General features: G+C 42.2%; 1 pseudogene; it reads left to right on the forward strand.

Annotated features, from left to right (window-relative positions):
- Positions 1–2,702: 2,702 nt before the first annotated feature.
- Positions 2,703–3,068, forward strand: LOC110579128 (annotated as a pseudogene).
- The last annotated feature ends 11,610 nt before the right edge of the window (positions 3,069–14,678 follow it).

The raw sequence follows: 14,678 nt of genomic DNA on the forward strand, positions 1-14,678 counted from the left end.
CTGTGTAATCTGAAGGTTTTCCTTTGGTTTTTTTCTCAGAGAGTCCTCTAATCTTCCATAATAAACTTCTTGCCTAAATATGAAAGTTGCAATTTTTCAAACTTGTACTTCTGATTAAAAATGGCAGATTGAGGGGTGCCTGGGTGGTGCAGTCGGTTATGCATCCAACTCTTGGTTTTGGCTCAGGTCATGATGTCAGGGTGATGAGATTGAGCCCTAGGTCAGGCTCCATGCTCAGTGTGGAGTCTGCTTGAGATTCTTGCTCCCTCTCCTTCTGCCCCCCCACCGTGCTCTCTCTCTCTGTAAAATAATCTTTCAAACATTAAAATAAAATTTAAAAATAAAATAAAAATGGCAGATTGAACATATCCATTTATCTCTTGTCCCATCAAAATCCTATTATAATGAAGTAAAAAAAATTTAAGAGACATAAGTCCCCAAAGACAAAGAGACAATAATGAACAAATAATTTTTACGAAGGTCAAGCATACGTAAAGTGGACGGAGAAGCGATAACTAATTTAGTGAGCTCAGGAAGCTGACCCTATGTGCCCAATGAAAAGTGAGCTGATTTAACAAGAGTTGTGGCACAGCTCAGAAACAGAGGTTCTGGAAGTACTTAGGGGAGATAAGGCATTAGGCTTATAGCAGAAGAACGGACTAAAAATCTGTGTGAGGAACCATTAGTTTCTCCCCCTGCAGCAAACAGCTAAGCGATTCTCTTTTGTTCAGCCCCTCAAGGAGATAGAAGGTTTATTCTCTGGGGAGAGTGACGCGGGGAGGCCCAGGGCTCAGGAATACCAGGTGTAGTGTAGGCACAAGTAAAAGGCTGACAACATGGGCTTGGGTGGAAGAAAACCATGCCTGACGCATGCACCAAACTCTTCCCTCTCTCTGACCGACTGCTAGTGTCCACCAAAATTCATTCTCTTTTCTTCCAAGGTAACCGAGTTGTGACTGGGCAAGTGGGATGTTAGGGCAGGCAGCACGGTTCCCGGCCCCACTGCAGCTAAGTGTGACCCAGAAGACTAAGCTCTCACCCGAGGAAGGTAAACACACATTCCTGCACCTGAGCTTCTCCTGGCTCTTCCCCTTTCCACAGCGGGACCATGGGTTCGTCCAACACTCTGTTTCAACCACAAAGAAAAGGACGACGATGCCCTAGGGTAGTGATTCTTACACCTTGACATGGATCAAAATCACCTCAGGTTTATGAGACCACGAAGCCCCACTCCCAAAGTTGCTGACTCAGTAAGTCTGAGGTAGGCCGGAAAAGTCTGCATTTCTTTTTTTTTTTTTTTTTTTTTTTAAAGATTTTATTTATTTATTTGAGAGAGAAAGAATGAGAGATAAAGAGCATGAGAGGGAGGAGGAGGAGAGGGAGAAGCAGACTCCCTGCCGAGCAAGGAGCCCGATGCGGGACTCGATCCCGGGACTCCAGGATCATGACCTGAGCCGAAGGCAGACGCTTAACCATCTGAGCCACTCAGGCGCCCAAGTCTGCATTTCTAACAATACTCTAGGTGATGCTGATGCTGTTGGTCCAGGGACCATTGTCTGAGAAACATTGCCCTGTGATATGTACCTAGACAGAAGAAAACCGAATTCCTAAAATGACTGGGTGGAGATGAGCAGTCCAGTTACCCAACCTTGACAGTTATGTGAAAGAGAACTTTGTTTTTCAAGCCACTGCACTTCTGGATCTCTTCAGCAGATAGCTTTCTATCCTGATTAATAGTCTTGCCTAGCTCCTGGAAGTGTGCCAGGAGAGCTGACACCCAGGTTTCTCTTGAGAACCTGGTTGGCTGCAGAGAAGCAAATTTATTTTATTCATTTATTTTAAAAGATTTTATTTAATTTTTGCGAGTGAGAGAGAGAAAGAGAGAGAGTGTGAATGGGGGGGAGGGGTAGAGGGAGAAGCAGACTCCCCGCTGAGCAGGGAGCCTCACTGGGGACTCGAGGGATCATGACCTGAGCCAAAGGCAGACAATTAACCGACTGAGCCACCCAGGCGCAGATTTTATTTATTTATTTGAGAGAGAGAGAGATAGAGAGAGCACGAGCAGGGTGAGAGGCAGAGGGAGAAGGAGAGGGAGAAGCAGACTCTGCACTTAACCGACTGGGTCACCCAGGTGCCCCAAGAAGCAATTTACATATACTGTTGGAGTTACCCAACAAAAACATCAACAACACCCAGGCTTACTATCTCATTTTGCTATAGCAAATCCTCCATGTCAATAAGCCACACCCATGCAGAGACCTAGTCAGCTTTGTGCGCCTCCCAAACACAAGAAAAAAGCATCTAACGTAAAAGACAAAAAAAAAAAAAAAACAAAAATGAAGGGATGCCTGGGTGGCTCAGTCAGTTAAGCGTCTGCCTTTGACTCAGGTCATGATCCCAGGGTCCTGGGATCGAGTCCTGCATGGGGCTCCCTGCTCAGCGGGGAGGCTGCTTCTCCCTCTGCCCCTCCCCCTGCTCGTGCACTCTTTCTCTCTCTCTCTGACAAATAAACAAATAAAATCTTAAAAAAAAAATGAAAAAGAAATAGGACTAAGATGAGAGAGAGAGATGATGCAAGGAACAGAAGTTTGTTTGCTTGTTTTGTTTTTTTTTTAAATTACCATTAATCAGAGTTTAGAGAATATATTGTACCCTTTAAAAAGAACTGGATGCTGCTTCCTTTCCAACCAGGGCTTGGCAGAATGGCTTCTGCAAAGGGTGGCCAGAAGAAGAAGGGTCATCAATGAGGTAGTGACCACAGAATATACCATCAACATTCACAAGCGCACCCATGGAGTGGGTTTCCAGAAGCATTTCCCTCAGCCGTTCAAAGAGATCCAGAAATTTGCCATAACAGAGATGAGAGCTCCAGGTGTGCACACTGACACCAGTCTCAACAAAGCTGTCTGGGCCAAAGGAACAAGGAATGTTCCATACCATATCTGGTATGGTTGTCTAGAAAATGTAGTGAGCGTGCAGACTCACCCAACGAGTTCTATACATTGGTTACCTGTGTACCTGTCACCACTTTCAAAAATCTACAGACAGTTAATGTGGATGAGAACTAACTGCTGATTGTCAAACAAAGGTATAAAACTGCAAACACATAAAAAAAGAACTGGATGCGATTTCAAAAAGTTATAATCTGAGAAAACAGGTTCTTAGAAATTAAAAACAGTAACTGAAGTAAACATTAAAATAGAAGAATCAGAAGAATAACACATAAGCAAGGAGGTGGGCGATAGTTTTTTAAAAAGGAAAAGAAAAGAATTTTAGAGAATCAGTCAAGAATCTACTGAGGGTTCCAAAAACACAGGATGAAGGGATGGAAATTAACAAAGAAACAGTAAAAGGAAATTTCCCCATGCTGAAGGATGTGGATTTCCAAATTGGAAGAGGCCATAATGTGCCCCACACAATGGATGAAAAAAGACCCATTTAAAGGCACAGTATTATGAAATTTAGTACTTCAGTGATTAAAAAATAATCCAAAAGCTTCCAGAGCAGAAACACATTACAAATAAAAGAGTTAAGAAAATAAATAAAAGAAAGAAATAAAAGGAAAAAAATAGTGTTGGCTTCCCAAAAAAACCCCCAAAAGTTGTAATCTACAAGTTAATGAAGACATACCTTCAAAAAATTCCAAAAAAGGTTATCAACTTAGAATTCGACATTCAGGGGCACCTGGGTGGCTTAGTCAGTTAAGCATCTGCCTTTGGTTCAGGTCATGAGTCTGGCTCCCTGCTCAATGGAGAGTCTGCTTCTCCCTCTCCCTCTGCCCCTCCCACCGCTCATGCGCTCTCTCTATCTCTCTCTCAAATAAATAAAATCTTAAAAAAAAAAAAAAGGAATTCTATACTCAGTGAAACTATTAATCATATATGAGGGTAAAGACATTTTTAAGCCTGAATGGTCTCAGAATTTACCTGCTGCTTCTGCTTTCTCTTTCTACTGAGAAAATGAAGGCAAGTGAGAAAGTAAACAAGAAAAAGACCCCAGATCCAGTAAACAGGGATCCAGCATGCGTCATACACAAAGGGAGTTTCCAAGATGATGATAAAGGGAAGTCCCTGCATGACAGCTGTGGGGCAGGCCCAGAAAGCAAACAATCCACCTCAAAGGAGAATGGAGGGCTTATGTAGAATGACTCCTAGAGAAAATGGACTGATGCATTATCTATCAAAGACTGTATTACTCTTCCACAAATCCTGTGGTTCTTCCCATGATGCCCCTCCTTCCAGGACCCCTAGAAAGACTATAGATCCCTGCCCCATTGATGTTGAGCTTTGCCAAGGATCTATTTGGCTCAATATATTGTGAGAGAAAATGAAAATAACTCCAGAGTAGAAACTTTAAGAGCCAGTTGGCCACATGTCCTTTGCTGCCTACCACAGACGAGCCATGTTCCGCCAAGAGGCTGCTCTTCACTGGGTCACAGAGTGGAGACAGTAGACAGCCAATCTGTGACAGATTTATATCACGAGGAAAACAAACAAAATATTTTTTTCTTGAAAGTCACCAGAATTTGGTGGTAATTTGTTACCAGAGCATGACACAGATGTGCTAATAACTTTTTTGATATTTTTCAACCATGTGGAAAACTGTTGTGTGAGGGTGTAGGAAGAATTAGTGATAGGTATCTACAAAATTAAGCCATTACAGTCATTAATTTAACAAATATTTATTGAACTCCTATCGTATGTCAGGAATTTTTTCTAGGCACTAGGAATATAATAAGCGAAAATATTTAAGAGGCAATTACTACTGTCAAAAAATGGTTATAAGAAAGGAATAGCACAGCAAAGAAAACCATCAACAAAACATAATGACAATGTACTGAATGGAAGAAAATATTTGCAAATCATGTATCTGATAAAGGGTTAATACCCCAAATATATAAAGAACTCACACAACTCAAGAGCAAAAACCAAAGAATCCAATCTAAAAATGGGCAGAGGATCTAAATATAGCTCCATGCACAAATTAAGATCTATTATCTGCCCTGTGGTCAATAGGAACAATCCTGTAGATGTTCTCTACCCATTAAAACCCCAACTTCATTTTCATTTTGTTGGGAAACAGCTCACCAATTCCATGTGGTCCTGATGGGGTTGTGAACTCCAGGGGCAGCCATGAGACCCAGTCCTACCAAAGTCCCCCCTTCCCCCACCCTCAGTGATGACTGAGGGGTGCTGCAAACTATAATCCAAAAAAGACCAAGCACAGTCAGCTCTAAGATAGCCATGCAAAGGGTAGGAAAGAGACACTTGTTTTCTTGGAGTCGCTAGGCTGGGAATCTCCAGTAGAATAAAGCCACACAGAGCTGGGAGGGCAAGACAGAGGCCTGCCCACCCTCTTTGAGTCCTGCATCCCACTCTTCTGAAGTCAGGACCACCCCAGACTCTCCCGCTTCATAAACCAATAAACCCCTTTTAGCTAGCTCTTTTTTTTTTAAATTAATTAATTTATTTGAGAAAGAGACAGAGAGAAGATGCATGTGGGCCCACATGTGCAAGTGGGGGGAGGAGCAGAGGGAGAGAATCTCAAGCAGACTCCCTAGGGAGCACGGAGCCTGCAGCCTGCCTAGGGACTCTGTCCCACGACTGGGAGACCCGGAGACTGCAGCTGAAACCAGGAATCTGATGCCCAACCGACTGAAACACCCAGGCGCTTCTAGCTAGTTTTACTTGCAAGCAAAAATAGCCCTAATACAAGGCCCAGGTCCAGGTTGAAATGTGAAGAAATGGGGAAGATATTTACAAACGTAAAACTCTTCTAATCTGAAATTTAGTTTTTTTTTTTTTTTAAAGATTTTATTTATTTATTTGAGAGAGAGAGAATGAGAGAGAGCAAGCACATGAGAGGGGGGAGGGTCAGAGGGAGAAGCAGACTCCCCGCCGAGCAGGGAGCCCGATGCGGGACTCGATCCCGGGACTCCAGGATCATGACCTGAGCCGAAGGCAGTCGCCTAACCGACTGAGCCACCCAGGCGCCCTGAAATTTAGTTTTGATGACTAGGAGATCTGTCACTGATCTCAAAACAATCCTCTTAACTGAAATTCCCTATTTATTCTAAATAGGAATTGTACTTCCTCTTAATTTGTAGTTTAGCAGTTTAAATTATTTCCGCTTTCTGCAATAAAATAAATTAATATTTGAACATTTAGCTGTTGTTCCCTTGCTGTATTCTCCCTGACAAATATTTATACTCTTGATACTGAGTTACAGCTGAAAATTATTTTGTCTTCCATGCTCCTAGATTGATGTTTCAAAGAGAAACAACATTGCTGGTAACCTGAGAAACAACATTGCTGGTAACCTAAGAAACTTGGAAGCGAGTTAAAACGGTCATCCTCAAACCTGGCTGTGTGTCAGAATCATCTGGGGGAGCTCTATTCCCCAAAAGTATGAATTCTGGCTCTATCTCAAATCTTACTGCAGGGAGATTGTTGAATTGATTTAACACTCTGCAATGCTGTGTTGAACAAAGTCTTATAATTTTTTCTTAAAGAGACAAAGATGTAAAACATAATCTCTTTCCTTTCTGTTACTGGCAGGCACAAATGAGTTCACGAAAGTCTCTTTTTTCTTAGCTATAGAGAACAAACTGGTGGTTACCAGAGGAGGGGCAGATGGGTGAAACAGATGATAGGGATTAAAGAGTGTACTTGTCTGTCATGAGCTGAGAACTGGGTGATGTACAGAAGTGTTGAATCACTATGCTGTACACCTGAAACTAATATAACACCGTATGTTACCTATATGAAATTAAAATAAAATAAAATAATAAAATTAAAATTAAAATTGAAAAAAGTAAAAAAAAAAAGACTCTTCAGCTTTGTGAATAGAGGAAACATTTCGGCTATGTAAAAGTTTGGGCTAAAAATGCAATTTCAGGGGGCACCTGGTGGCTCAGTTGTTAAGCATCTGCTTTCAGCTCAAATCATGATCCCAGGATCCTGGGATCGAGCCCCACATCAGTCTCCCTGCTCAGCGGGAAGCCTGCTTCTCCCACTCCCACTCCCCCTGCTTGTGTTCCCTCTCTCGCTGTCTCTCTCTGTCAAATAAATAAATAAAATCTTTAAAAAAATAAAGATGCAATTTCAGGACACCAGAATGAGAATAATGGGAAACTCTGAACTTAGATTCAGAACTTTTGTTAATTTAATCACTCATTTAATGAACATTTACTGAATTTTTTACTTATTAGCAGGTAATATGCAAAAAATTGGGGGTAGAGATATCAAAAAGCAGGGGAGCTTGGGTGGCTCAGTCGGTTGAGTATCCGACCCTTGATTCCAGCTCAGGTCCTGATCTCAGGGTCATGAGATTGAGCCCCATGTTGGGCTCCGCACTCAGTGTGGAGTCTGCTTGAGATTCTCTCCTTCCTCTACCCCTCCCCGGCTTATGCGCGCACATGCACACGCGCTCTTGCTCTCAAATAAATCTTTTTAAAAAATATATTTTACTTCAAGCCCAAAGTCAAGCAAATTTCCATGACTTAAGTAAAATTTCCAGGGGTATTGTTATTTTTGTTCACGTCCAGTTGTATGTATTGACACTCAATTCTTATGCACTGCCGAAGGCAATGTTCTCCAAAAAATTCTCTTTTGAAAAAGAAACTACATTCATTATCTAGAAGTTATCACTGAAGAACTTCAATATTACTTCTTGGGGGGAAATATGTTCAAGAAAAATTAGAATGCATTCTTTTAGTCTAAATCCACAAGAGATTGCCCTGAATCTCTTCAGGACTCCTGGTCTGAATATCAGGGTCAATTACCCCAGCCAACATGGCCTTCTTGCCAGCCCGTCCCTGAATACAAGGAATCCAAAGTGCTAAGACAATAGTTATAACTTAAAGTATAATGGGACTCGTGCTATGTCCCCTGGCAAAAATGCAACCCCATGGATTCCAGGACCCATGTATTCTTCCTATTAGAGACAGAGTCCCAGTAGAAGTCTCTGATTCAAGTGCACATACAACATCCTGGAAGACGGCACCCATCTTTGTAGGCAGACCATTGCCTCCAAACTGATACACCAGCTGTCCCTCCAACAGGCTCTTGTAAGATACTCTTGGACCGATTATCTCTCAATGGTGCATATGTGATGAGGCCAGTTGATCCCATGGTCATGGGCCCACTCCTTCCCCTCCTTTGCTGTGAAGTGGGTCTCCTAGTCAGATACCACATTATTTGGAATCCATGTCTGTGGGTCAAGGATTCTGTGAGCCACCAGATAGTGATGCTGACTGCTTGACTCTGCTGGCAGAAAAGGTAAACCAACACCCAGAATATGCCAGTGTTACTGGCGAGAACAAACTGCGTGTCCTTTGTTTAGTTTGCTAGGGCTGCCATAAAAAAGTGCTACAAACCGGGTACTTAAACAACAGAAATGATCTCACAGTTCAGGAGACTAGGAGTCTGAAATCAAAGTGGCAGCAGGGTTGGTTCCTTCTGAGGGCAGTGAGGGAAGGGCTCGTTCCAGGCCTCGTTCCATGGCTTGCAGATAGCAATCCTTCTGTTCACATGATGTTCTCCCTCTGTCTTCACGCTATCTTCCTCCTTTGTGTGTCTCTGTGCCCGTTTCCCCTTTTTATAAGGACATTGGTCATATTGAATTAGAGCCTACCTTAATGATCTTATTTTTAATTTGATTACCTCTGTAAAGACTGTCTCTAAATTAGATCACATTCTGAAGTACTGGGGTTAGGACTTCAACACATGAATTTGGAGGGGACACAATTCAGCCCATAACATTCTTTTAGGACAAAAGAGTCCCAGTGTAGTGATTTTCCCACCATTGTATTGTTGGGGTGCTAGAGATACACACATACACACATATTTATGCGCACACGCACACACACACATAAATATATTTATTTCTATAAATATTCTAAAGCTTTGTTCTGCAATGCAATTAAGTTACTTGGAAAGAGTTTGATCCTTTTGAAACTTACTTTTGAGGTTTTTTGAGGTGAGCACAGAGCAGTGTTTAGTCTAGGATTAATTTTTCCCCACTACTAGGCAATGTTCTTCTGAATATTCCATTCATGCCCCATGAATTACAGGGTTTACCACTCTGGCTTGTGGGAACACAAACATGGTCCAGCTTTTTGTGATCTCTGCAAATTGCTCCTTTGGGTGGTTCTTTCCCCAGCCGGAGCCTTTCCGAACATGCTGCAGACTTGCCAGCCACCGCCTGTGGGTCCCGCAAGGCTCTCTGCCCTCCAGTATTTCACCTGAGAGTTCCAGTCACCCTGGGTCTCCCTTGACTTCCAGCTCTGCCTCAACTCAGGAAGAGGGTTGGGCTCCACTTGGCTCCCCCTCCGGGCACAGCAGCCTGGAAACAGCACCCTGGCCGGAAGCTGCCACAATTGTAAGGCCTGCCATGTTCGTTTACCTTCTCCCAGGGACCATGGTCCTTCCTTTCCTGACAGCCAATGTCTGGGAAACTGTTGTTTCAAAATTTCACGTAGCTTTTTAGTTCTTTCAGTTCTTTTCGTTCCTTAAATTGGTCCTTGTTACTTCATCTTGGCTAGATACAGAAATTTGTAATTTAAAAAAAAATATATTCTATTTTGGCTGGGGGACAGTATCAGAGGCTTTCCCATGACTTTGCCTAACATGATGGCTTTGGCCCCCTGTAGGCAGACTCTTGTAAGGTTTCCTTCAACTGCCAATATGTCAATCGCAGTCATATACCCACATATGGAAGCCTAGCCACAGAGTGAGGTTGTTGACCCAATGGACCCACACGGTGAACTGGAAGTTGCCAAGGCCCCTATTTATTGCCTGGCTCCTCATTTGTCCCCTCTCTGAAAGGGGAGCCAAGAGGACATTTTAGGCCTCTTGTGTTCAGTAGTCCTACAAATATCTGAGTATTCTCCTTTCTTCATTGCATAATCATCTGAGTAAATAACATCATCTGAGTATATACCGTTGGAGAAGACCTGGGTGAATCATTATAGTCATATACTTGCCATGGTGTGGCAGGGTTCTTCCTCCTGGGGACCAGACCACCTCTGCAGTCAATGGGTCCTGGATCTGAATATTGTTTCTTGCCTAGAAACACGGCAAGATCATGTAATTTTGCTGAGCTGACCACACTGGCCACTTGTTCAACCATTTTTGCATGTATTTATTTATTTATTTACGACAAATGAAAACTGTATATATTTAAGGGGTACAACATGTGGTTTTTATGTTTGTGTACACTGTGAAATGATTAACAAGACCAAACTGATGAACACATCCATCACCTCTCATACCATTTGCACACACATGTGCATGTGTATGTGTGGGCTAACAACACATGAGATCTACTCTCAGCAAATTTCAAGAATATGATGCATTATTATTTTTTTTAAAGATTTTATTTATTTGACAGAGAGAGAGTACAACAGGCAGAGCGGCAGGCAGAGGGAGATGGAGAAGCAGGCTCCCTTCTGAGCAGGGAGCCTGATGTGGGGCTCAATTCCAGGACCCTGGGATCATGGCCCCTGAGCTGAAGGCAGCCGTTTAACCGACTGAGCCACCCAGGCGCCCCATGATGCATTATTATTAATGATAATCACTGTGCTGTACATTAGGTCTAATTTTGCTTTCTTTTAATTATATATACTGAGCAGTATCCTTGTTGGCTGCTTCTGTTTTACCCCTTTGGGACTCTGTTCTGACCCTGTCCAGAACTCTCTGCAAGGCAAAGCCCCTTGGCTGCAAATCTGATCTAGTGATATTACAATTAAAACTCTGGTTTCTGGCAGTTATACACCACCACCTGCTTTATGTTGCTTTGGGACTCCTTCACTCCCATTGCTAACAACTCTCCAAGTTCTGGGATAGTCTCACCAAGAGCTTGCCCTGGCCTGCAGGGAACAGACACCACTGAACTTAATGATTCTAGTACCCACCTCATCAGCACTTTAAGATGATGGCCTTGTGATCACTTGTCCTTCCAGGACTTCTCATGGAATATAACCCTCCGGGGAGTCTTCTGACCTCATAAAACATCCATTCCAGCATGATCACCTCTTTAAGCCTTTTATTCTCTTTCTCTACCACATACTATAGTAATTCAAAGGAGAGCATTAAAGGCAAGTGGATCCTACTAACTGCAAAGCAAACTCCATCAAGAAGCCTGCCCATGGGATGCCTGGGTAGCTCAGTCGGTTAAGCACCTGCCTTCGGCTCAGATCGTGATCCCAGGGTCCTGGGATTGAGCCCCGCATAGGGCTCCCTGCTCAGTGAAGAGCCTGCTTCTCCCTCTCCCTCTGCTGCTCCCCTGCTGTTCTCTCTCTCTCTCTCTGTCAAATAAATGAATACATAAATCTTAAAAAAAAAAGAAGAAGAAGAAGAAGAAGAAGCCTGCCAATGAACCGTTGGGGATGCCTCACAAGTGGATTCCCCTCAGTTGGCCCATGGACACCTCCACACTCCACATACCTCACCCATAACACCCTCTGTGCTGTAACTGGGTCCCTATGCACATTCCCAATGGTGGTGGTGAGAGAAAACTTTGGAAGATGGCTACGGAACATACACAGAAAGCTGGCCTGAATCTGCAGGCCAGGGAGAGACCACAAACTAGAGCTTTAGCTCCAACTTTGGGAAAACAAAAGAAAGGCTGTCAGCACTGTCAGCATGGTGTGTTGCAGGATTGAGAGAAGGCATATAAGCTTAAGAATTCTGCCACAAGTCAGAGCCAGAAGCATGGAGCAGGTGTATCTATAGATGATTTGAGAAAGCCTTAGAATCCCTAGCAGGGCTGAGCTGAAAACACTGGAGCTGAAAAATACAATGAATGAAATGAAAAAAATGTAGCAGATTAAGGAGAAAAAAGAATCTGTGAGTTAGAAGACAAGAACTTTGAAATTACGTAGTTTCGAGAACAAAGAAAAGAATGAAAAGAGTAAAGAAATCCCATGTGATCTATAGGATACAGTAGACAGAAACAATTTGTGAATTATTGGAATCCCAGAAAGAGAAGACAGGGAAAAGGGGTCAGAAAGCTATTTTAAAGAAACAATGACTGAGAACTTCCCAAATCTGGCGAGAGATTTGTATATCCAAGTTCATGAAGCTCATAGGTCACCAAAAAACTCAAAGAGATCTTCTTCAAGATGCATTTTATTTTTTTTTTCAAGATTTTATTTATTTTTCAACAGAGAGAGAGAGACAGCGAGAGAGGGAACACAAGCAGGGGGAGTGGGAGAGGGAGAAGCAGGCTTCCCGCCGAGCAGGGAGCCCGATGTGGGACTCGATCCCAGGACCCCGGGATCATGACCCGAGCCGAAGGCAGACGCTGAACGACTGAGCCACCCAGGCACCCTTCAAGACGCGTTTTAATAAAACTGTTAAAAATAAAAGATGAGAGAATTTTAAATAGCAGCAAGAGGGGCACCTGGGTGGCTCAGTCAGTTAAGCATCTGCCCTTGGCTCAGGTCATGATCTGAGGGTCCTGGGTTGAGCCCCACACTGGGCTCCCTGATCAGTGGGGAGTCTGCTTCTCCCTCTCCCTCTGCTCCTCCCCTCTGCTCGTTCTCTCTCTTTCTCAAATAAATAAATAAATAAATAATCTTTAAAAGAAAAAAAAAACAGCAAGAGAAAAGAAGCTTGTAATTTACATGAGAACCTCCATAAGGTTATAATCAGATTTCTCAGCAGAGAATTTATAGGCAGGAGAGAGTGGGATAATAAATTCAAAGCGCTGAAAAAAAAAAAACCTGTCAAAGTGAATAGTTGATCTGGCAAAGTGGTCTTTCAGAAATGAAGGAGAGATAAAGACTCTCCTAGACAAAGAAAAGCTGAGAATTCACCACCACTAGACCTGCCTTACAAAAATTGCTGAAAGGAGTTCTTCAAGCTGAAATGAAAAGATACTAATTAGTAACATGAAGATATATGAAAATATACAACATACTGGTAAGTATATAGTCAAATTGAGAATACCTAATACCTAATAATACCTAAAATATGGTGGTGTGTTAACCACTTAACTCTAGGATAAAGGTTAAAGGACAAGAGTATTAAGATCACCTATAGCGGGCGCCTGGGTGGCTCAGTCGTTAAGCGTCTGCCTTCGGCTCAGGTCATGATCCCAGGGTCCTGGGATCGAGCCCCGCGTCGGGCTCCCTGCTCCGCGGGGAGCCTGCTTCTCCCTCTGCCACTCCCCCTGCTTGTGTTCCCTCTCTCGCTGTGTCTCTCTCTGTCAAAGAAATCTTAAAAAAAAAAAAAAAGATTTAAAAAAAAAGATCACCTATAGCTACAATTATTTGTTAATGAATACACAATATAAGAAGCTAAATTCTGACATCAAAAACAAAAGGGGGAGAAGTAAAAGGCCAGAGTACTTGTATGTGATTGAAATTAAGCTGTCACCAGCCTAAAATAGACTGTAATATCTATAAGATATTTTATGTAAGCAGTAACCACAAAGCAAAAACCTACAGTAGATTCACAAAAGATAAATAGAAGGAAATGAAAGTATACCACTATGGAAAATCATCAGTTCCAAAGGTAACAGAGAGGGAGAAAGAAACAAGGGAACTATAAAACAGCCAGAAAATAATAAGATGGCATTAGTAAGTCTTTACTTATCAATAATTATTATAAATGTAAGTGGATTAAATTCTCCAATCAAAAGATAGAGTGTGTTTAGATGAATAAAAAAAAGACCCGACTATATGCCACCTACAAAAGGCTCACTTCAGCTTTATAGACACACATAGGCTCAAAGTAAAGAGATAGAAAAATATATTCCATGCTGATGAAACTAGAAGATCACAGTAGCTACACTTTTATCAGACAAAATAGACTTTGAGTCAAAACCTGTAAGGAGAGATGAAGAAGGTCATTATATAATGATAAAGAGGTGAATTTATCAGGAGGATATCATAATTATAAATATATATGCATCCAACATCATATATATGCTTAAATATATTTTTAAGTTAAGTTTAAATGTATTTTTAAATATGTAAGCATATATGCTTAAGTATATTAAGGAAATAGTAACAGAGCTGAAGGGAGCATACACAGCAAGGGGTGCCTGGGTGGCTCAGCTGGTCAAGCGACTGCCTTCAGCTCAGGTCATAATCTCAGGGTCCTGGATCAAGCCCCACATTGGGCTCCCTGACCGGTGGGGGGCCTGCTTCTCCCTCTCCCTCCTGCTCCCCCTGTTTTGTGCTCTCTCTCTCTCTCAAATGAATAAATAAAATGTTAAAAAAAAAAAAAAGAAAGAAATATACAGCAATACAATAATGGTAGGGGACCTCAATGGATAAATCACCCAGACAGAAAATCAATAAGGAAACAGACTTGAATCATACTTTAAACCAAATGGAGGGGTGCCTGGCTGACTCAGTTGGTAGAACATGCAATTCTTGATCCTGGAGTCATGAGTTCAAGCCCCATGTTGGGCATAGAGCCTACTTAAAGAAAAAAATAAAGTATTAATCCAAATGGATCTAACAGTCCATTGTGCAGAACATTCCATCCAACAGCAGAATATACATTTTTGTAAAGCACATAAAGAACATTCTCCAGAATACGTCCTATGACAGGCCACAAAATAAGTCTTAACAAATTTGAGAAGAATGAAATAATGCGAAGTATATTTTCTGGTCATAATAGTATAAAACTAGAAATCAGGGGTGCCTGCATGGCTCATTCAGT

The sequence above is a fragment of the Neomonachus schauinslandi genome, chromosome 4 (genome assembly GCF_002201575.2).
Source record: "Neomonachus schauinslandi chromosome 4, ASM220157v2, whole genome shotgun sequence".
NCBI lineage: Eukaryota > Metazoa > Chordata > Mammalia > Carnivora > Phocidae > Neomonachus > Neomonachus schauinslandi.